At 37.5% G+C, this 22,903-nt stretch overlaps 1 long non-coding RNA gene across 2 annotated transcripts in view; it reads left to right on the forward strand.

Annotated features, from left to right (window-relative positions):
* Positions 1 to 1,241: 1,241 nt before the first annotated feature.
* The window catches only part of LOC122820610, a 44,437-nt gene continuing 22,775 nt past the window's right edge, over positions 1,242 to 22,903 (forward strand). Inside the window, exons 1-3 of one of the 2 annotated variants that reach the window (XR_006368844.1) lie at positions 1,242 to 1,446; positions 1,787 to 1,901; positions 2,693 to 2,728. This is a non-coding gene — a long non-coding RNA (uncharacterized LOC122820610). The remainder of the gene's footprint in view (positions 1,447 to 1,786; positions 1,902 to 2,692; positions 2,729 to 22,903) is intronic. The other variant, XR_006368843.1, reaches the window with a different exon arrangement.

A 22,903-nucleotide genomic window follows, 5' to 3' on the forward strand; every position in this document is an offset into this window, starting at 1 on the left:
GGATTTGCATTCGAGGGGGTAAATAGCTAGCTTGAGTGTCGCTGGGGATAAATCACATAATTTGTCAAAGACAATGACTAATTTGCAGACCAACTGTCTGTTTTATTAAAGAAGGCACAGGCAGACATTCGTCTTTGTCGGCCCAGGCTACTTATGGTCACATTTTCCAAATGTGTAGTTTACATTTATTTCCCTGTGGCATCTGCTCTTTTCTTCTCTCCTTCACACATCCTCCAAGTAGCGGCTGCAATTATCCTCCATACCTTGTAGCATGAAAACACTCCGCATATTTCTCACTCTCCTCTAAAGCTTGAGAAATAGACTGCAATTATATTAGAGGTGCTTTAGATCTGGTCAATTTGCATGCAAGCAGCTGCACTTATGGATCATAGAAGCACAATTAAACAAGAAGCACTTCCTCACAGTGCCTGCGGCCTCATGGAACATGTGATCAACTGCATTTTACTAATTGTCAAATAAAACCTGTTTAAGATCTTTTTACCCCTGGGAAGGGAAGGACTATTGAGTTCAAAAGTACTCGCAAATGCTCAATGCTCTACTCAAAAGTAGCCTTAAAAGGGGAAGTTAGTCAAGGCAACTGTGGTTCACACCATAAAGTGTTGACAACCACCATATGGATTGTATAGGATTTTTCTCTGTGACTTCAACTTTAAATCCTTAAGCACCAAAAATGGCTTCATATACCTTAGACCAGAGGTCCCCAATCTTTTTAGTATAGCGGACCGGTCAACCCTTCGTAAATTTTTTGCGGACCAGGGGGGTGCGTGCGTTATATGGATCGACATCGATGCTGTTCTTTCTTATGAAGGGGGGGTGGTGCGGTGCTGTGAGGACGGATGCCATTGTTTCTTACTCATTCTGCTGCATGTTGGCGCGCAAGACGTAGCCAACAGCATCTGGTTTAGGATTTTCAAAATAAAAGCTCCTCCAGACTCAATACATACAACAGACATATTTAATTATTTTTTGCGCGGCCCGGTACCAATTGGTCCACGGACCGGAGGTTGGGGACCACTGCCTCACCACAAGACGGAACAAGGTTAAGATGACCAGATTACTAGTCTTCAAAATACAAATTTAAACAGAGTTTGCAGCAGTTGATTGCACTGGCTCCTGCTTGCTTTGAGGCCTGCACCGGCCAGAACAATCTAAGCATTAAAACACAATGAAACAGGCAGTGTTAATTTGCTGTACATCTCACTAATTCACTTAGCCCAGAAACAGCTTCATGGTTGTTGGATTCACTCCTCCTGTTCCACTAGAGGGCTCTGTCGTTGCTTTGCATTGGGTACATGAGTTGATGTGAGGAGGAAGAAAACTGACGGTGGACCAGTAGTGCACTTAGGTTGCCGTTACCTGAAACTAACAAGCTAAATCTGCCATAGAATCATATCCTTCTGGCGTTCATGAGTGTTGCCCAACGTGGTGAGTTATATTAATGCTGTAAGCTGTGGTGTGATGAGTTTTTTTATCTGTTCTAAGCATGCGCTTGGTGAATTTGCTAGATCTAATTAGCCTAATGCTAACTGTGTTTTGCTGCACTGTGATATTTGAATGCCGATGTTTATTACATTAGGAAGTGTTCTAAGAGTAAACTTTGCCTTATAACCAGTTAGTCAACTGCAAACTATCTCGATCTCTCACCAGCTGTCTCTCTTGAAGAAAGTAGCAGAATGAAAGAATTGTTGCCTGAAATCCAAGTAAAACTGTGTTATGTCATATAAAACTCTGTGATGTCATAACAGATCAGATTTCACCCACGCAGGTTGAGTCAACTTAGCAACCGTTGCTAGGTGTGAAGAGACATAGCCACATGATCATAGAGGTCTGAATGGAATAAGAGCAGAAAAGATTATCTGACAAACTGAGAAAGACCACAGGTGATATTAAAGAGAAACACTTAAAATACATCATTATGAGACACGATTAAATGATAATATGTTTATATTTCATATTTCTCTCTAGCTTTGTCAGTTTTTCTGTTTTCCTCATTCATGCAGTTCTATCCTGTCTCATCTTTTAACAGTATGGAAGTATTCTAAAACAGAGACATATTATCATCTCAATCTCCCCCAAAAACATTAGAATGTACAGATGACATAACTAAAATTTACAATTTAAGAAATAAAATTGGATTTGCTTTCTTTGGTTTGGAATTTGGTTATTTTGAGATGAAGAGCTGGATTCTTCCTAGTAAAATCTTAGTATAAATACTAATCCTTTTAATCAGCTGATGAAATGTTAAAAATGCCATATTTAGCAAAACAAAAGCTTTTTTTTTCTAATTTATAAAACGCTAACATCTGGGACTTTTCCGGGGACGGCTTCACCCGGGGACAGGCCATCTAAAATGGGGACTGTCCCCGGAAATCGGGGACGTCTGGTCACCCTAGTGTAAAGGCACTTGGCAATAAAAAGTTACCAACAGCAACAATGGCAACGGTTATCTTATGTTCTTTGTAACATGGTGTCATGGAGGATCAGCTTGTGAGCCGCGGAACAGACAGAGCGCCTCTCTGTGTAGGGTTTTATAACCTTCAAGATGTCACTGGGGATCCCAACTGCCTATGAGTTCCCTCGGCCAGTGGGTTTATTCTGGGTTTTTCTTTCCAGTTCCTTTGTTCTCTGTAGTCTCTCAGAGAATAATTGCATTCCTTTGTTTTCCATGTAGATGAGGAGGATCCCCGACAACGTAGGCTTCGTACAGGTGATGGTGAAATTTCTTCTCTCTTTTCTTAAGCTACGCAGCAGAATACACTACTTTAATACTTAAAGCTGGAACCTTTCATCTGGTTCACAGCAAAAAATTATAACCTACAATCATGCTCAATGGACTTTTAGTGGTACTTCAAAGCAATATATCGTATTTATATCCAGGAAGACGACAAGTTACCAAAAAAGTCACAGATAATTAATAGATGTTTGCATGAAATCAGTAGAAAATATGGTAGGACTCAAGGATAAAGAACATTTAATACGAAACTAGATCTTGTGTTCAGCACTACTTTTACCCCATAAAACTTAAGGACATAAATCAAATGATCTGGGACAACTGGGATGTTTTTTAAATGAATTTAAATTTACAAGAGTGTTTTCAAGGTGACAGGTGACAAAAATACACAAAATAGTTTAATCATCATTGTGCCCCCATCAAAGCCAGGACACAATGTTAAAGACCCACACCATACATGGATCTTGCAAATATTCCCCCCCCCACCTCCAAAATAAAAAATAAATAAGACAGATAAGCAAGCAGTAATGTAATGTTCCAATACATAGGCTACATTTTTTTTAATTCTACCCAAAGCTAATGTAGTTCTGAGTTTATTAACTATCATATGTTTTCTTATGTGTATAAGAAAACATATACACATTGCTTCTTTGCAAACACTTTTGCAAAGAACCAAAAGTGTTTGCTTCTTTCAGAAATCCAGTCAGACCTTTTGGTAATGACTTTTGTTTGTAGATTTTTTATTTTTATTTTTTAAGCTATGTAAGATAACTAGGTTACCGATTCTGGTCAAGTTGTCATTTAATTATAGGTTATAGACAAATTGTGAGTTTCACCAAATATTTCAGTGGTTTTAGGAAAAAGTGAAAAATTTTCCAGTTGTCCCATAAATATGCTCCAGTCAATTGAACAGTGATTTAAATAAGCCAAGAAGAAACCCATTCAATGTACATTTCTTAATATATTATTTAGCAGTTTAGCTTTTTTCCCCCACTCCATAACACGTTGAGCTTGTAATGAAAATAACAGACGCTCAACAAAAATAAAAATAAAAAAAGGCTTCCTGCCACAAATCCCTCTGAGCCAGCCCTTATCGTCAGGCTGTGGCAGGCAGAGATCGAGCACAGTGATTGAAGGGTTCCAGTCACTTGGCAGGATTACTGGTTTTGAGATGATAGCAAGATTTAATAGACCTCCGTATCAGAAGGCAATTCACCCTTTGAGGAAGAGCGGAAACCTTTGCCCCTCCTGTTGACCATCTTCTGCCCACTTACAGACCTTTTAACCTTCCTCTTGAATTGGCGTTGCCCATGTCTCTTTGAGGTAAAGCCATCTTTCCAGTTTTGTGAACCTATCGCTTTTTTCATATTGCTTAAATCTTCACAATTTGTCAAATGGCTCAGTCCAAAACGCTTGGCCCTGGCTACAGTGAATATCCTTTGCTCTGCCATCGCATTTTAAAAACCCTAAAAAAATAAAAATAAAAAAAAAAAGGCTTAGGCCGTGCAAAGGAACTTAAAATACATTCAAGGAATTTGCCTGATATGTTTATAATAGCTCACGCTTCTTGGGCCATCTTTTACTTTATACTTAGTGAAGCAATTCCTAGTATTACCCTTTTATTCAAGTCATCAATTTTAAGCTTAATCTTCCCCTCTGACCTTAATCCTTTTTAACCCAACTCCACTTCTCTTTAATCTTCTCCTTTTTATCTTTGGCCTCAGTTACTCTCATGTTCAGTATATCCAGAAGGACCATAAAAGGACATCCATGCCCTGTCTTGACACACATTCTGACTCAAGAAGTAAAAGAAGTGGTTTCATAGCTGTAATATCCATTGTACATGAATCATCTTTGATTCTTTGCACAGAATTGTATACGTTTATTAGATCCCAGTTTAGCAATTACTGTAATATTTCAAGGAAAACAAATTGAAGCAGTTTTGAAATTTTGCAAGCTAAAACTTTTTCATTGTTGATTTAGTTAACTAGTAGTCATAACCGTAATTGACAACAGTGCAAAATTTTCTCTGGACAATGATTTTCTACCCATTTTTGGTTACCGTGGTAATCAAAAAGCTAAAAAAAAAAAACAACAACTATATGCAATACTTTTATTTTTTATTTTTTTTTAATTATACATTTTTCAACTGTTACTTTGAAAGTAAGTGTTAGCTATGCTGAGGTGCTAGGAGTAGCATTTGGGTAAACAATAACAAGTGGATATTCATGTTGATCTTTGTCTTGAAGATGTTTCAGCCCTCATCCAAAATGTATCTTTAGTTCTGAAACTTATCAGACTTATAAGTTGTAGTCAGCTTTACGTTTACCTCACATAGAGTGTATGGAGTATTGATGAGAAGATGATGTGAGATTCCAGGCCCAACACATCCTAAGGCCACTATCAAAGTAACCTCGGCTTCCATTGGACCTAATTTGATGCAAGTGTGTTGAACCAGGGACACCTTTAAAAGTCGCAGGACACTGGACCTCGAAGAAAGGAGTTCAACTTGTATTATAAACTGAGATTGATTTCCCTTAGCATGCTAAATGCTTGGAATTGTGCAACATATAACCTTCACCTTAAACCAGTGGTGTCAAACTCCAGTCCTCAAGGGCCGCTGTCCTGTAACTTTTAGATGTGCCCCTGCTGCACCACACCTGAATAGAATAATTAGGTCATTAGCAAGACTCTGGAGAACTGATCTACACAAAGAGGAGGTAATTAAGCCGTTTCATTCCAGTGTTTTGTACCTGTGGCACATCTAAAAACCGCAGGACAGCGACCCTCGAGGACTGGAGTTTGACACCTGTGCCTTAAACCATGAATAAAATGGGACCTGTTCTGAATCTGTACACAGCAGTGAATTTTACAACCTCCAGTCTAATACACATACAGAGTACAAAATAGGGAAAATCAAACGCGGCAAGACAACTTATAACACATACAAAATGTTTTACATTTAGATCATGGTAAAATATGATTGTAGACGACATAAACTGTAATAAGACAGACTGAAGATCCTTCCTTCGCATTTTGGTGAAGAAGATGAGCAGCCGTTATCACAGTTGCTGCTTGGATAGCAGAGAGTAATTTTCTTCAACAATATTTCTGTTTAAAAAAAAAAAAAAAAAAAGCAATTCAACCAGATCTTTAGTGTAGTGTGACTTTTTGTACCACATCACAGCAAAAAGAAAAATACTCCAGATGACATTTCAGGTATGAAACGCATATTTATTCAATCTGTGGTGTCTTTTGAAGCAAAAGGAATTGGACTGGGATTAATGTGACAACCCCCCAAAATTGGATATCTACTCAACTGGCCACTTGGAATTTGATAGAAAAATAATAATGATTTGAGGCTGTGAGACAACACTGTTGATCAGCACTTAAGCTACAAAAAGATTTCTTGGTAATAAAGGCGCTAAAATCTATTGCTTTGGAATTGCAGGAAGCAAGAGGATGGTGTCGTGGTCATGGTTCTTAAGTTGAGCCTTCGGGTTAAGTTTGATGCGTTTTGCACTTTTGATGTTGTTTATTAAAGCTGCCTTTATCACATCAGTACTTCGGATTAACTGTTTCACTGTGCTTAAATACCAAGGTTTTCTACCATCTGCAAAATTTCCAATCTGTTCTAACACAGGATAAGTGCAATTACGGAGGTACTGAGGCAGTCGATTTCTTATGATTCTGAGACACGCGGCCTGAAATTAATTTTCTTTATCAGATAAAACTTCAAAACATCAGATGTCTGCTGCACCCTTTGGAAGAAGCAGATAGGGATCCAGCAAAGGTTTTACAACCCTCTTCTGCGAGAAAATATGCGGCACATATAAATAAATTTGAAAAATACTGGGAAGAAATAAGTTTGTACTGGTGGACAAAACATGCCGTTGCCATAATTCAGTGTACACTGTCACTATCAATTAGTAGGGTCATTAAATATGAGACCATTTTGATGTTAGGAAATCTCATTGTCTACGATGCAAAGGGTGTGATATCTTATTAATTCATCTTATGCTCACAATGACTAAATAGCCTAAAGTTAAATGCATCTGAATTAAAAGTGAAGAGGCCATGTTCCAGAGGATTTTGCTAAGTTGCAAGATAAGCATCCTTTTATGAAGGGCTTGATCTGATTTCCAACTTGTGCATGTAAACCAAGTGACCGTAAAACAAAAGAAGCTTTCCCAAGGCTTAAACTCATTGATTTCCAATAAGTGTACTGTTTATAAACCAAGCTACTGTATCCTATTTCTCCTCCATTCAAACCATTTCTGCACCTCTCACCTTCCTCCCTAAAATATATATATATATCTTGCATCAAAACCAGGGTAAAACTGTAATTAGTCACTTTTTTTTTTCCGCCTGAAGCAGCTGTAGACAAGCAAATTCAAATCGAGTGGTAATGATGACCTTGTAGAAATTTTAATCAACATAAAAATCATGCACTTTGTGAGGGGAAAAAAATCCACTTAGCATTGATGAAACATAAGGCAAGGACATCTTTAAAAATGTGCAGTAACTTGAGTTTTAATGATCCTGACTGTGAGTTGCTAAATAAGATAAAAGCTTCAAATATGTATCGAATTAACTATTTTAAAAGGGCTAGTAATAAAAGTAATCAAGTAGTTTTTTGGGGGGTTTTTTTAGTAAAAATGCTCACTTAGGCTTTGTTCGTTATCTTAAACCTCGACACTGGTAATACGGTAAATATTGATGGTAGAACAGAACAAATCAATCTTTGGCCATCAAAAAACTCTGTTCTTTCTGAGCACTAAAGCTGCTCAACTAGATTTCAAGATTAAGAGAAAAACCAGCCTTTAGTTTAGCCTTTAAACGCTATTCAAATAAATACCATTGGCTTGTATAAAAACGCTATCAATGCGAATGAGGTCAGCTTTGATACTTTGCTCTGAAAACGTTCCGCCTCTAAAATGCCATGAAGGGAGATCCAAATATGGCGATACAATTTCCATCCCAAAAATCATCCATACTTGGAGACAAAATAAAGCAGCAGAAAAATTGCTGTTGCTGTCCTATCCCAGAGTGGCCTCTATGACAGACAGAAGCAGCGTATCGTCTTACTGCAGTGATCTTTAAACCGAAGACATGGTCTTAAGAGAAAGGCATATTGGTGGCGATGTAGTCAATTTCGTGAGGAATCAAAGCAATCAGCTCGTGTGGAACCCAAATAGGCACTCTCTCCTTGTCCCGCGGGGATTCTGATGTGAATGCTGGCAGATTCTCTAAAGGTTCATATCATTGTAACTTTTTTTTTTTCCCCCCCTCACTCCCATTTTGAGCCAAGTTCCAAATTAGATCATTAAAATGACCTTTTTCTTGACATTTAAAAGTCAAAACAGATTCTTGAAAACTTGTAGGTCTATAATCAGCTTGAATTCCTACAGCAAGGAGTTTTTGTCTTATTTCAGAACCAGAGATGAAGATTGTAACAGATGAACATGGAAGTTGGACTGAATGAGGGAAAAGCTGGAGCATCCGGAGGGAACCCATGCATACACGGCGACACTGCGCTTTTTTAGAAAGAACTAATACTACTACTACAATTAAAACTAAGCAATATTTAACTAGTAGCAACTAATAAAAATGAGCAAATACAAACTAATTAAAACCACCTGAACTGGACAAACAACAAGTCACTACTAAATAAAGCTAGATTATAATAACAAACCCTAAACTAACCATGGAGGCCCAGACTTCTCTCACCTCGTCCCCAACTCTCTGGAAAATCTAAAATATCAGAGCCCATGTTAAAATCTACTGCGGCTGCTTTCCACTTCTCTCTTTATGCTGCCGCAGACATGATGGAGGGATGGCTTTTTAAAGTCTCCTTCACAATTAAATCCTTTCTACTGGGCTACTCTCCAGAAATGTTGTCCTGCTCAGCCTGGACAATGACTTCTGGTGTTTCTGATCCATGAGGAGAGACCGTTTTCATTTCATCCACGTCTCCAGAAAGTCGTGCATTGCTTGCTGACTGACCGTTTCCATTTGTGACTTCCTACTTCCTGATTCTTCGGATTGTAAGTCTTCTCCTTCCTGGCTGGATCCCTCTTTGGTTGTAGAATCTTTTTCTGCTTCACTAAACTTCTGTGTTTTCTTTCAGCATTTCAGATGAAGCTGCAAGTTGTGTCTCCTTTAGCTCAAACACTGTCTGGAGGTTCTCTGTTTTTATTTGTAAAACAGTTTGTGGTGCCAGAGTTTTGGCTTCTTTGCCAAAGTTTTCAGTTTCAGAGGTGTCCATCTTGGTTTGGTTTATGAGAACTTCCAGTTCATTTTCTCATATTCAGATTCCCTAAACTTATGGAAACTTGCTTTCCTTGCTGCCGTTCTCATTTTCTTATATGGCGTGTTCTTAGACGGCTTCTTCTCCACTTGGTGCTCCCCATTTTGTTGCTTTCCAGAGACCTTTTCTTCCTCAGTAACTTGAAGTTTAGAGAGAAAAGCTTCATTTGGATTTATGTCATTTTTGACAGTGGATGTTTGATTCTCAGCTGTTTCTGTTATTGAATTTGTTGATCAGAGTTTTCTTCAGAAGCCTTCTGATTATTGAGGGTTTCCAGCTCAGAAACAGATTTTATTGTCACATTTTCCTCTTTCAGTTTAGATTTCTTAGATGGCTCTTTCTTCACCTTATGTTTTTGTTTGTTGTTTTTTTTCAACTCCTCCCTCTAATTTTGTTTCAGTTTGTGTTGCGTCCAGCGTCTCACAGGTTGGCTCTTTCTTGAGGACCCACCTTATGAATTCTGGTTCAATCTTTCGCTTTATTGGCCCCAAATGATTCACCGGTGACCAGTGAATCATCTCGCTCTTCACTAGAAAACGTCTCATGAACGGGGTCGTGCATCTCCAACCAGGCCGGCAAAGGGATCATTTTCTTCTTTTTGGGCTTAGGTGCCTGTTTCTCCCCTTGTTCATTTACTATCTCTTGTGTGTTAGAACCAGCTGCTGGTACCGTGACCTCTGAACCATCTTGGAAAACAATGCTTTTTTTGTCCTGAAGCCAAGCGTTGGACTGCCCCTTATTTTTTTCTTGTTGCGCCTGGCCCTGGGCGCAACAAAAAGGTTGTTCAATGCTTCCATGTCATTGATTTGCTCGTTAGGCTGCATCTTATTAGATTCTTCAAAGTGGAGAAACTTCTTTTAAACCCGCAGATGAAACGTATCACGAACGGCTCCTAGACTGTTGTGATGAGATTTGATTGCTATGACCAGCTTAAATATAACAATTGATGTCGAATATATATATATATTTATATGCTGTAGACTCATGTTGTTTTGAAAATACTAGAAACATACCTACTTTCTGCAGTTTATGAGAGAAACAATGCAATATCTTTGTGCGTGTGAGTTCCATTCTGTTTAATTGTAGAGTTGTGCATAAATGAACTGACATGAGGGCATTTAGAAGTGTTTTCTTTTTTAAATGAGAACAAGTGTTTGATAGTCTTGCACACATTGTTTTTATTCTTTTTCTAGGACCTGTTGTTGACAAATTGCATGCCTTCTGCCTTACTTCAAACATTACTGTAAAACCCGAAGCCCTATGTTGCTCATTAAACTCGGCATGCACCCTGGGGAGTGTGCGTAGCCTCTGCTTAAAACTTTATTAGTACAGAGCAGAAACCACGTAATAGTTAGACAGTGGTCACAACCAAAAACATTTGCCTTAATGGGTTGCTGTACACTCATAGCTTAAAATTGTTTAAAGTTGTAGCATAAGAGAATGTTGAGTACATACGAAAAAATAAAATAGCACTTTTACCATTATCCAAATTTTGCAAATACTTTTAGAAAATTATGTAATATACTGATAATAAACTAAATATTTCCTTTGGGACAACATTTTCAAATAGTGAAATATGACTTTTGAATGACTGTGAATACAAGCAGGTCATGCAGCAAGTAATACTCTGTAGCAACCTTTTGTAACTCTAATACATAAATTAGCATAATCTAGTTTGAATTTCGTATGGAAATTTTAAATATTAAAAGTTATAACTACTTATATAAACTTTCATTTAAATATGAAAACAACCTGATCGTCGAGTAGATAATGCCTTTTAGCATTGTTTTAACATGACCTCGGTTTTACTTAGTATCTACTCAGTATTTTACTTAGTACTACAAAACTATGTTACGTGGAGCAATGTTTTAAATGACTCATTTGGGATTAGAGAAGAGTTCACATTTTTGTGCTGTTTAAAGGAGTTAGAGAGCCGACACTAAAAACTAGGAATACCCTTTTGCAGACTCTCTTTCTTTGTCTTTACATTTTTCTACAGTAGTTTTCATGTTTCTTTGTGAAAGAACGCATTTCTTTCCTTGTACTTTAGGTTTATTCAGACAGTTGTGAGGGCAAAGAAAAACATCCTAGTAACACCTAGCCAGAATTTTTTAATCATGAACTACCATTGCTTTCTCTTGCCTCTTTCAGAAATCAATTTCAATCTACTTCTGAATCTTTTTGGCTACATTCCAAAACCCAATCCTGTATTGACAAATATGGGAGTTTTTAATAACTCTGCAAGACATGCAGAAACCATTGAATGTATTCCAGAAAAAACTGCCTTGCTCTTCCGCTTTGTATAGAACGCTTCCTTAATTTAATTTGTTTTTTTGCTTCTTAAAATGATTTTGTTCACTAAACAAGCTAGAACTCAAAAACAACTTCAGTGTATCCAATGCCAAAGCAGAATGCTGGATTTAAATGTTCACGCTGGCCATGGGTAACATTTTATTCTAACATCACGCCGCCATTCACAAACGCAAATAATTTCCCCAACTGATGTTTCCTTCTTCCACTGCCGCTCACTAAGCACAGGCTGTGACAGCAATTTTCTCCGGCTGACTCGTCTACATTTCTGCCAATCCTCAATATCTCTTTCACCGCTACTGTATACTCATTCCTGCCACACGACTTTAATTTGCAGTTCTGTTGTTTGTGGGGGGTACGAATAAACATCCAGCAGGTTGGCGGGCTGACATGCAGCTCTGTAAAGACAAAATATTGTTGGCATTTAATATTCACAGTGAGAACTAATACATTTGTTTACAGCGTTATAACTTATAGTTTCCTTTATTTTTGTTCATGTCTAAAAGTGTGCCTGTTGTGATCTTGTCCCCAGTCTGCTGACAAATAATCAACAAGAAGCCAAAGTAAGTGCAACAGAGAGAGAAAGAGAGAAAAAGACAGACAGAGTTTCTGCCTCTGAAAATGTCAAGTGTAGGTCAGAATTAAACCTGAATAGATTTTGCTGCAGCTTTGTCCGTCACTACCTGGCGAGTTGAAAACTCTGTTAAATGTTGTTCGTTTTCTTCCTTGGTTACGAGTTTCTATAACTCATTTAGAGCAGCTTCCTGATGTGCTGTCAGGGAATCCAGAGCAATGGATCTTTTATTTACTTCCATATAGAATATTGGTTGTAGATCTTTAGCTTTACTTCTGGAAAAGAAAGGAATAAAAATATCACAGTACTCTTGTCTTTCCACTAAATTATTCAGTTGATGAAATAATTTAATGCATACTGCCTTTTCCTTTCTCGCTGTAGTTTACTCAGGAGACGTTAATTGCATCAATTTAAAGCACAGAGTTGAATTGTCCTTTTTTTTTTTTGCGTGTTATAATATGTCAGGCCATAAGTAGTACTCAAGGAAACTTTGGACAAATCCATTTCAATTACCTAAGAGAATCAAAAACCAATTAGGCCGTCAGAATTAATTCCTATTAGAGCCTCTGCATTTGAAAAAGCACATAAAATCTTAGAAAACTTATGACCGACAGGACAGTTTTTTTAAGATGTTTATGCCCTTTTTCTCACAAATATTGTCTGTACCTTTGTACAATCAACAACGGTACCGTCTCCATACCACATGCAGTCCAAAAATTGTAATTTAGATTGTTGGAGAACGCAAAGTATGTCAAGGACAGTTTATAATGGGTGATAACAACTGATGTGGTACAATAGCGGCAAAAAGAAAGAAAAGAAAAGAACAAGCGCGAGTGGAGATTACAGAGCAAAATAATTGAACCATGCCACAAAGCTGACTATTAAAAAAAAATAAAAATAACAGGATAGTTTAATTCTCCCATCAATTCATAAAATTCTGAACAATTTTCTGTATCTATGCATTCATGTTAGCCTTTTCTTATTTTTTGGTAGCATTTTCTTCCAGGTGAAATGTCTTCAGTCACTTTTTTTGTTCCCCTTTTAGAAGTTTTGACAGTGAATTATGAGTTTAACATTGCATGTGCGAACATTCATGCACGTATGTCTTTGCGACAAAGACACACATGCACCTCCGTTAGATCCAGAGTCAGTGACTCGCCATAAGGTGGAGCACAGATAATAGATTTAGGCAACTGTAAGCAGATTTAAGCGTGCCCTCTCACTTAGAGGCAGATCATTCGGTGGCTGTAAACAGGCTTTGGAGAAATCAAACCGTTAAATGGAAAATACATTTATTAATTCAATCCGCTTAGTTCAGGTTCAGCTCCTTTCCTTCAAATTAAGTTTGCTGGATTTCACAGGATATTAATAGGCGTGAAGCAAAAGGAGGGCATCAGGATGGCTGTCGCGTTGCTGCAGTCGTGTTAGGTGACCCGATGTTTTGCTAACCAGAGATTGGCCACTTTACACAGAATGGATAAACAGCCCTGTCGACGTTAAAGACTTCTGCTGGTGGACACATTTTAATATTACTTCTAAAGATACTTTCTAAGTACTGGATGTAGCAAGAAGAAGAAGAAGAGAGCTGCGTGAGTGTGTCAGGCAAAAAGACTAAATAATGTGTTCTCTAAACAGCTGCTTGGCATTTTGAACAACCAGCGTACAACGCAAACATAATTGTGTTAAATTTATGTTGAAAAAACCCTCCAATAGTTTGCCAAATTTGAAATCAACAAAGTTTTGAATAGTTGTTTAATAATGCATTAATTAGCCATCATAGTTACTGACTAAATAGATAATGTACTACAAAGATAATGGCTTAAAAACAGTTATAGATGTTTTTATAGACTCAAAATCTATAAAACCGTTGTGGACTTTGCTTTACAACAAAGAAAATAGTGACTGTGTTGCTCTTTGGCAGCCTCTCTAATTCCTACACGTACCTCACACATGTTGCAAAAGTAAAGTGACTCTTTACCAGTAGTCAACTTTACAAAACAAAATGATCAGATTAAGCTCAGTGCCCTGTGAGGACTAAAGCAGTCCAGCATCACAAACTAACCAAAACACAATTAAATAAACAATAATATTTTGTTTTATCTGGTGTTGATTAATCATCGCTGCCCAGACACAGCCTCTTACTCTGAACTGTTCCGATAAACAGGAGAGCCCTGGAGTTCAGCAGGTTTGACGAACAGAGATCTGGTGGTTGCTTGCAGCCTCGCAGCTGTGGCGAGCGTCTCATTGAACTGGATTGTGCCTCGGGTGTGTGGAGCTGCAGTTTCAATGCTGATTTCTCCACAGCAGTGGAGCAGAAACCACGTTATAAATGAAGGAACCAGTCTTTTCTTGGAGAATCTTTGGCTCATATTCTTTTCACAGACAGCCAGGTTTAGGAGGGTAGTCTTGTCTTCAGACGGAGTGCAGTCACTGGGTACAGAGGCAACAGATCCTCTGGTTTTTCTGAAGATCGGGACGTTCAGGACGACTGTCCTCCCCGATGCTGCCTGTGGAGAGCCGCATGCACAGAGACACGTCTCCACACAGTTTTGTAGCTCTATAAGATCATGAGGAGTGCAACTGTGAAGCTTCTCCTTAAACGGAGCATGAAATTAATTAATTCTGTGCATCAAGGGGAGTTTTTTTCCAGTCTCCATGATTGACTTTGCAATGGGTTTTTTTTTATTATTATTTATTTTTTATTCCTCTACGCACAGTTCAGTTACTGTTCTCTCCCATTGCTGGACCCGCCCGCGTCTCAGTATCAACCCTCATCCTTTCCTACTCGGTGTTTGTTCTGAGGATAAAGCGATGGATTATGTACACCTGTAGATACAATTGCTCTACGCTTGTTTGCTTACCATAGATTCATTACACATCCCGGAGACAAAAATGACATCTACTCTAAAAGTGTAGGGTGCTGTCTCAGCCTTAGTAGATGTGGTAGGGATTATTACATGCTCCCACTAAACAGGCAATAGACAATGATTAATATATTCCCAGGATAATGACCTTCTTTGTTGCTGTTTAAAAAGTCACACTCCCTTCATACATATAATAACTTAGTTTTCATACCCACGCAACATCATAAGAGAGAATGGTACTAGCAGTTACCTTTGCTCCATTTTGTTCCTCCGTTCTTTGTGCTTCAATGATGACAATAACGTTTTTTTTTTTTATTATTTGTCCGACAACATTAAACATGATATGAAACATAAAGTCATATTTCCTATAGGTTTGTAAATTCAGTTCTGCTCTAGAAGATGTTCTGTGTTGAAAGCCCAGGTTGTGTGAAATTTCTTGGCTACCGCAGAAAGTTTTGATGCACACCTTTGGAGTGTGCTGTCAGTGTGTGGAGGTCAAACACAGAGGGTGAATTTCAAACAGCTGTGGACCTCATGAAACATGAAGGACGCCTCACTTTTCCTTTGCTATTTCTCTTTGGTCATCTCACTTTCACCCCTGCGGCACCTCTGTGCTTGTGAAGACTACTTTTAAGGCAATCCTTGAGCTGATGTTATGGAGTAAGGCTCTTTGAAAATAGAGGTAGATATTTTGTAAACGATAAAATCTGCAGTCTATATTGTTGGAAACTGAAATCTCCAGAATGATTTATGGTGGTGGATCATATGAAAAAGAAAAAAAAACCCAACAAAAACATTCAGCATACTGGAATTGGAAAAGCTACGTTTTGATGAAATATTTGACTGCTATATTGATCCGAACTGCAGCAATCATTCATGAATACATCTTCAATGATGTAGTGGAAAAACATGATGGCCCAAGTGGTTGCTCATGACTTGGACTCAATATTACAAAAAGAAAAATCCTTTTCAAAATTAGAGGCAGAGTTTTTTTTTTTTTGTTTGTTTGTTTTTTTCGTTGATAGGCCACATTTGTCTTTGTAGAACTTTTAAAAACTCTTATATGAATTAAATTTTTAGTATGATCATGTGAAATAAATTTACTATACTGTCACAAAATACAATTTTATGAAACTTTTAACTTTTATGAAAATTTGAACAAATAGGCAAAATAATTTATTTTTTTTCAGAAAATTCATTCTGCAACATTAAACCCACTGCTATAAATCACTCAGATCCACCCGTATTTAACTCAAAATATGTTAGATTTTGGGTTATTTTTGTTGCTTCTCTTTAGTCTGTTGAGGTTATTTTCTTTCTTCAACACAGCAATAATTCAAAACACATTTCCCCTCAACTAGGGTTGCATATCATTAGGAAATGCATGTGGTGGCGATGTTGACAAATATTGCACTATGATAATATCACTTGTGACAAATTCACATTTTCTCAATTTCTCTTTCTCATCCGCGCTACTTTACACTGTGACCTTTAGCATCTCGTTCACTGTTATCTGTGTCAGTGTTATCTGCGTGGGCATCTATTGCTGTGAGACATCATCCAAAATGCACATGACACGAAATACATCAGATTCATACCAGCATAATATAATCCTGGAACAGATTAGATCCAACAAGACACAGTCCAGTCTGAACGTAAATGTAACACAAGACAATCTAATCCAGATAATCATTGTTACTGTACTAAAGTTACTTTTGTAAGGAAACTCAACCAAGGCAAATAAGTCTGATCTAATATGCCCTTGTTTGATTTAATTATTGTGTGCACTTTAGCATTCTAACCAGCAACGACTAATTAACAGTAAAATTGCGAATCAGATCCTGAGAAGTTTGGCAACCACTGATCTAGGTAAGGGCGTCCTCTCTTTTCCTGTACAACTTGGGCAACTTCAGGTTTCTTCATGTGTAGTGAGGATGTTATAAATGATTGGATGTGTGCTATTAGCCTTTTCTCTCTTTTTTTTTTTTGATCATTTTGAAAAAGCAATTAAATCTGTCTCAAGAGGAAATGAAAGGAAACTGAAAAAAAAAATACACAATTTCATACAGAATCAACCTCCATTGCCCTCATATTAATATGAAAATTGTTTTAGATATTCTAATTCTGAAATGAGACAGAAGCCTTCATTTGTGAAAAAAAAATTAAACAATGTAATTAATTTTTTTATGTCTTTCTGAAACCTTCCCATTTAGGTTATCAAAGTCAAATGAAAAGAATAATAATATATTTAAAAAAAAACAACAAAGTCTGAAACAGAATGCAAAACTGTGGTAGCCTCTGCATATTAAACAAGCACACATATCGACCGAGACACCACAAATGTCTTTCTGACTGCAGTTTAGCTGAGTTAATTTAACCTTTTAAAACTCACTTACAGCAATTTGGCACTCCATTTACATAATTAACACATGCTTTATTTTATCACATATATTACTGAGTCATTATCATTCAGAATTGCTTTCTCTGTCACTGTTTCTTTGGCTCAGAGAGACCCCCTCAAGACGTGTTTCACTAGAATATTGAGATAACGTGCATCAACAAGCACAACATGCTATGGAAGCAGGTTTTCGGGGCAAACAGACTAAACCCACTCTGGTAGGTCTTCTGTACCCTGGAGAAGCAGATTGAAGGCCCATATGTACTTACACATTCACATAGTGATCTCGTATACAGTCCGGAACACTTGAAACAATGCTTCATAAGATTGACCGTTGACTTGTCCGATGTGCAGAACAACGTAACTTTTTGAATGATTATAATCAGAGATTGCATTACTTTTTCAAAGTAACTGTAGCACCATTGCTTATTTAGAGGGAAATTGGAACATGTTCAATTTTCTTCATCACATTTAGCCCATGGAGGCTAGTTTTTTTCTTTGTTTGTTTGTTTGTTTGTTTGTTTCTGGGGGGTTTTCTTCCTAGATCAATAGTTAAGCATGGCTAGACTTATAGCAATAGTTGTGTGATCTGTTGTTATATTTGCTTTATTTAAGAAAAGCTGTAGTGTTGAAACTGTCTTTCTATATTAACCTTTTTTTTCCTTCAAACATTAGAAGTGCTTTTTTTTTTTTTTACTGCGTCTTGCTTAAGAAAACCTGGTTTATGATAAATATGTTGTACCAGCATACAGTGAGTGCACACAGTGGCAAAGGCTGGAAAAGGCTTATGAACAGCTGGTTGAGCTTGTGTGACACTGGAGAACAAAAGAAGACAAGCCATTACATTTTTTTTTCTTTCCATTTGCATTTCTTTCAGGCTGAGTAGCCAGTGAGGACGTGTGTGTAGCTGATGCAGCTGTAGTGTTGAAAATGTCTGCTGGCCCACAGAGTCTAGAGTGGTCTACTTGATCTGTAATGTAAAGGGCATATTTAATCACTTTTACACCTTTTTCCTCTTTCCCCTCACAATAGCTCTATTCATTTTCATGGACAAAATTGTGAAACACCTGAAAAACTATGATAATGAAACTGAGCACAAGTGAGCTGAACTCACAACCAAAAGTTGTGATACAGGAAGGAAATTACATTAAGGACTTCAACTGTGTATAAGTGCACAGTTATACACTTAGCACAAACAGAACGACAGTAAAATCCACAATTCAAATAGGAGTTCACATACGTCGGGTTCATGCAGCGACGTTACAGTTAGAATTTCAGGAAAACTGTTATTTGATAGGGTGAAACTCTGTGACCTAACAAACTTGTGACCTACAAAGGAACTTTGAACAAAACAAAAGCGCTCTCAGACCAGCCTGGCAGCAACTTGTTACATCATCGATAGTGACAAATATTCAAAATTCTGTTAGTAATCGGGCAGGTGTGAATTTTTTGCAACATTTTCCCATATGTATTATATTATTATATATATTAAGATACTGTGCAGTGGTTTTGTAAAACACAGTGACTAAAAATAGCTCACAAAATCTCACCTTTTTGCACTTGATGAATTGATTTGCAATTAATAGAAAAAATAAAATCACTTTTGCTTTCATTCAGGTTATTTACAGTTTCTTCATTTGACCATAGCAAACGCAGTCAACAAAATTTAGGCATTACAAATTTAGTGGTACGCGTACATCATCTTAGTTGAGCGGTTGTTTGAGGCATATTAGTGACGATGGCATACAAGGAGTGAAGTAGGGCTGCATGGTGGAGGAGTGGGCAGTACTGTTGCCTGGCAGCAGGCAGGTCATGGGGATGAATGACGATCTTTCTTCATGTAGTGTTTTTGTATTCTCCCTGTGGGTTCCCTCCAGGTATTGTGGCTTTCTCCTACAATGTAAAAGCATGACTGTTGGCTTAATTGATCTCTCTAAATTGCCCTTGGGTATGAATGTGTGTACAAAGTTGTTTGTCCTGTGTGTCTCAGTGTTGGCCTTTGAAGGACTGGTGACCAGTCTGTTCTTTTTCCTCCCTTTCTTGCCCTCTGTGGCCGTATGACCACCGGAGATAGAGCAGTGAAGGATGCCAAATAAAAGTACTACATCAATTCCATTTTTGTTTAGGATGTATGTGCACCCACCCACACAGATGCACGTAGATATTCTTACGTTTTGGGAAAAAAAAAAAAAAAAAAAAGACTATTTTTACTTTTACAACTTTCTTAATAATGAAGGGAGAAAATTAAAAGTCAAACAATTGTAATGAAATAATTTTTAAAAACAACTCCAGGTACACACAACATGGACACCTGCGACTTATAGACAAGTGTGGCCAATATAGGTGTTACCTATTTGTGTAATTCTTTTACTTTTCTGTGGCTTATATTCAGGCACTCCCAGTAGTCCAGAAATTACCGTACTCTACACACCACTGTGTTATATACTGACAGAGGACGCAGTAAAATAAGCGTTATTACCTGAGAAGCCTAATGTTTTCTAAGTAACACTCTTGGTGCTTCTCTAGAGCTCTTTGCTAGCATGCCGGATGAACAGTCCCTCACCCTTTTCCATTATTCCTTCCCCTACATTCTTTTGATGAATCAATTCTTTCATAATCCTCTTGAATGAAAAAAAAGTGTTTCACTCAGAGAGACTGTTTTTGCTAAACAAGTAATGCTTCCTCTGTTTTCTTTTCTGAATCTTATCTCACTTTTCCTGCACAGCGGATCTTTGCGGAAAGTGTGCCCAGTAAATCCTTTTTCTGTGTTGCACATCCATCTGGCATAGTCGTTTTAGTCAATGACAAAGCAATCTGTTTTCTATTTACAGCAATGGCACATTGCACATGTAAGGTGTAATGATGTATTATCATTACACCATAGGATAATGCATGTTCCATTTTGTGAATGGATGTCTGTAGAGATTGTAATTGTGTGAGAAAAGTGCTTTTAAAAAAATATTCCTTCTTTAATAGTGAAAGGGTGACTGGGAAATATTTATGTTGATGCTGTCAAGATTTGCAGAGAAATATGATGAAATATTCTGTTCAAGAAAACATTCACATTTTTGGTTTAAAACCAGATGGGGATTTGTTTTTCAATTTTTTTTTATGCTTGAGTCTTATGTTTTTCTTTTTTAATAGAAGTTCTTTCTTAACTGGCTTTGGCCTTCAACTAGTTTTATATCTGTATCAAAAATAAATAAACATCAAACAACACAACTGAAAAATATCTAGCAAATGTTACCTGGAAGTGTCAGACATATTATCTATTTAAATACCAAACACTTTTTTTTATATTTTATCAAAGATAACCAGAGACAACCAGAAATACTTCTTCTATTAAATGGGAACGATTTCTAAACCAACTGACCCCATGAAAAACAGCAACCACCACCACTTCCTAAATCGTGGTTTCACTGGTTGACAGAAAAAAAGACGTCCCTAAACAAGAACCTTAGATGACAGTAAAGATTAGTCTAAACTAAAGAAACGGATGAAAAACTAAATCACTAAATCATCATCTATCGGTCTGTATAAGAAATCAGTTTATTTGATTTGGGACCTTCAAACCAAAATCAAGAAAAGTATTGAAAGCACATAGATGAATTATCTAGGATGTTAAGAAAAGACCACACAACAGCGTTATGTGCACTCTGCTCATAATTCAATGACAAGAATGAGAGTTGGCAAAAAATAAGCTTCCTTGGGATGGTTATAAACCCCTAATCAATGGACAAGGAGCACAAAGGCTGGCCTCTCAATAGCCAGGAAAAAAAAACAACAACATTGTGACACTCCCCCCAAAATAATCTGTGGACAAACAAGACTAAGTGAAACTTTTTGGAATGTGTGTGTCTCTTTAAATCCGAAGATGAAGTAGCATATTGATTAATATGAACAATTAATTCAGATGTTTGTATGAAAAGCTTGCAGAAGAATGTCCGGCTTCCACTTCATGACCACAGGCTAAAATGGGCTTAGTTTATCCATCACAATTGTAATCCAAAAAATACCCAAACCTTTGCCTATGACTGGCTCAAAAACAACAAATGAAGGTTTTGTACCCTGCAATTGAGTCTGATCAGACTCTTCAGTTGAGATTCTGTGGCATAAACCTACACATGCCATTAATGCTTAAAACCATTCAATGTGGCTGCTTGGACATGAGTGTGCAAAGACATGTGGGTAAAGCTACTGTAGTTGTAAAAGCTATGTGGATGCCTGACTATTTGCAAGTTATCACAAAAACTTTAGAGGATTGCAGGTGATTACTCTGCATAGGGCCAGGTGGATATGGCCCATGAAATTATTTCAAAACTGAATTTTGTGTTTATTCATATTTGTCTGATCTTATCATTTTTCATAGTCAGGAAATGATTTTTTTTAACAAAAAAATGTCTATCAAGCATTTTCTTTTTCGATTTGAGCTCTTGGGGGTTTATTTAGTTAATGTTGAACAAGTCTATCTAGTTTACAGTCTTTTTGCCTGTGATGAGGTCTATGCCTTTTTTGGCTTCTCCTTAGCAATTCCTGTTTTACCTGCAACTACATTTAAATACCCTTTTCATTTTACTTCTTCTCCGTCTTTTTAGTTTGTTTTCCTTAGTTTACTCCTTTTTTTTTCAGTATTACTTGAAAGCTTAGCCAAAACGACAATCTGCCAGGGCCATAGGTTACAATTTGCCATCTGTTATAAGAATAAATGAGGGGAGGTTGTGAATCTCATTGTTTGAGAAGCCTCTGCCCTCAACAATATTTCCCCTCTCATCAGGCATGGCATGCTGAGAGCATGTAAAAGAGGAAGGGAACAAAAACAGACAGGGAGAGATGACCTGGATGGCGACCAAAGTCGAGATGTGCTTTGGTGCCCAATGTGTCCAATAGTGAGATTAGTTGGCATTTCATTGTGGCATTTTGTTTCATTGCATCAGTGCTGTACTGGAAAATAGTTAGGCCCCACACCTCAGCATTGACTTAGTCGTAGTTAATTTATTTCCCAAAACAAGGCCTTGGACAATACCGGTAGTGGTTTCAGGATTGAGCGATGTATGAAGTCTTAGTGGAACTCTTTGGCATTCTCCAGAAGGTTTCTGGCCAAACAAACACTGTGGGATGACATCTGTTTTTAGAGGTGACATCTTCCCAAGCTCCATCATTACCGTCTCAGTCTTGGATAGGGGAGACACAAGTGACGGCAGAAATCAGACTGTAGATCTTTACCACCTACAGAATTACTTTTCACAACTTGACCTTACATGATTTGAGCTGTAAGCCACATCATGTAAGCCTTTTGCATTGTGTTGGCTTTGAACTCAACCAACTACGGCTTAAGCAATCTCAAAATGCAACACATATCGTGGTGAAACCGAAAGAAATTCAAGGACAGATGAGGGAGCAAAAAGCAGATGCCAATTGCTTTTTGGACTTCAGTTAATCAAAATGAAATCCAGTATCCACAAAGGAAACATGGAATACTGTTCAACTTCCCAAGAGCAACTGGACTGCCAAATCAGTGATTCATTTGGGAGATAAAGGACCCATAAATCCTATGGGTTTCAGTTGCCTCACTTACGGCATCGACCTCATGATTTAGAAATGACAAGAAGACAGGGTAGCAATGACATCTATAGAGGACTTCCAGAGTGCTTATATTTTCAATGGCTATGCAGCAGGATGATGCAAAGCTAACCAG

This window comes from Gambusia affinis, linkage group LG18 (assembly GCF_019740435.1).
Source record: "Gambusia affinis linkage group LG18, SWU_Gaff_1.0, whole genome shotgun sequence".
NCBI lineage: Eukaryota > Metazoa > Chordata > Actinopteri > Cyprinodontiformes > Poeciliidae > Gambusia > Gambusia affinis.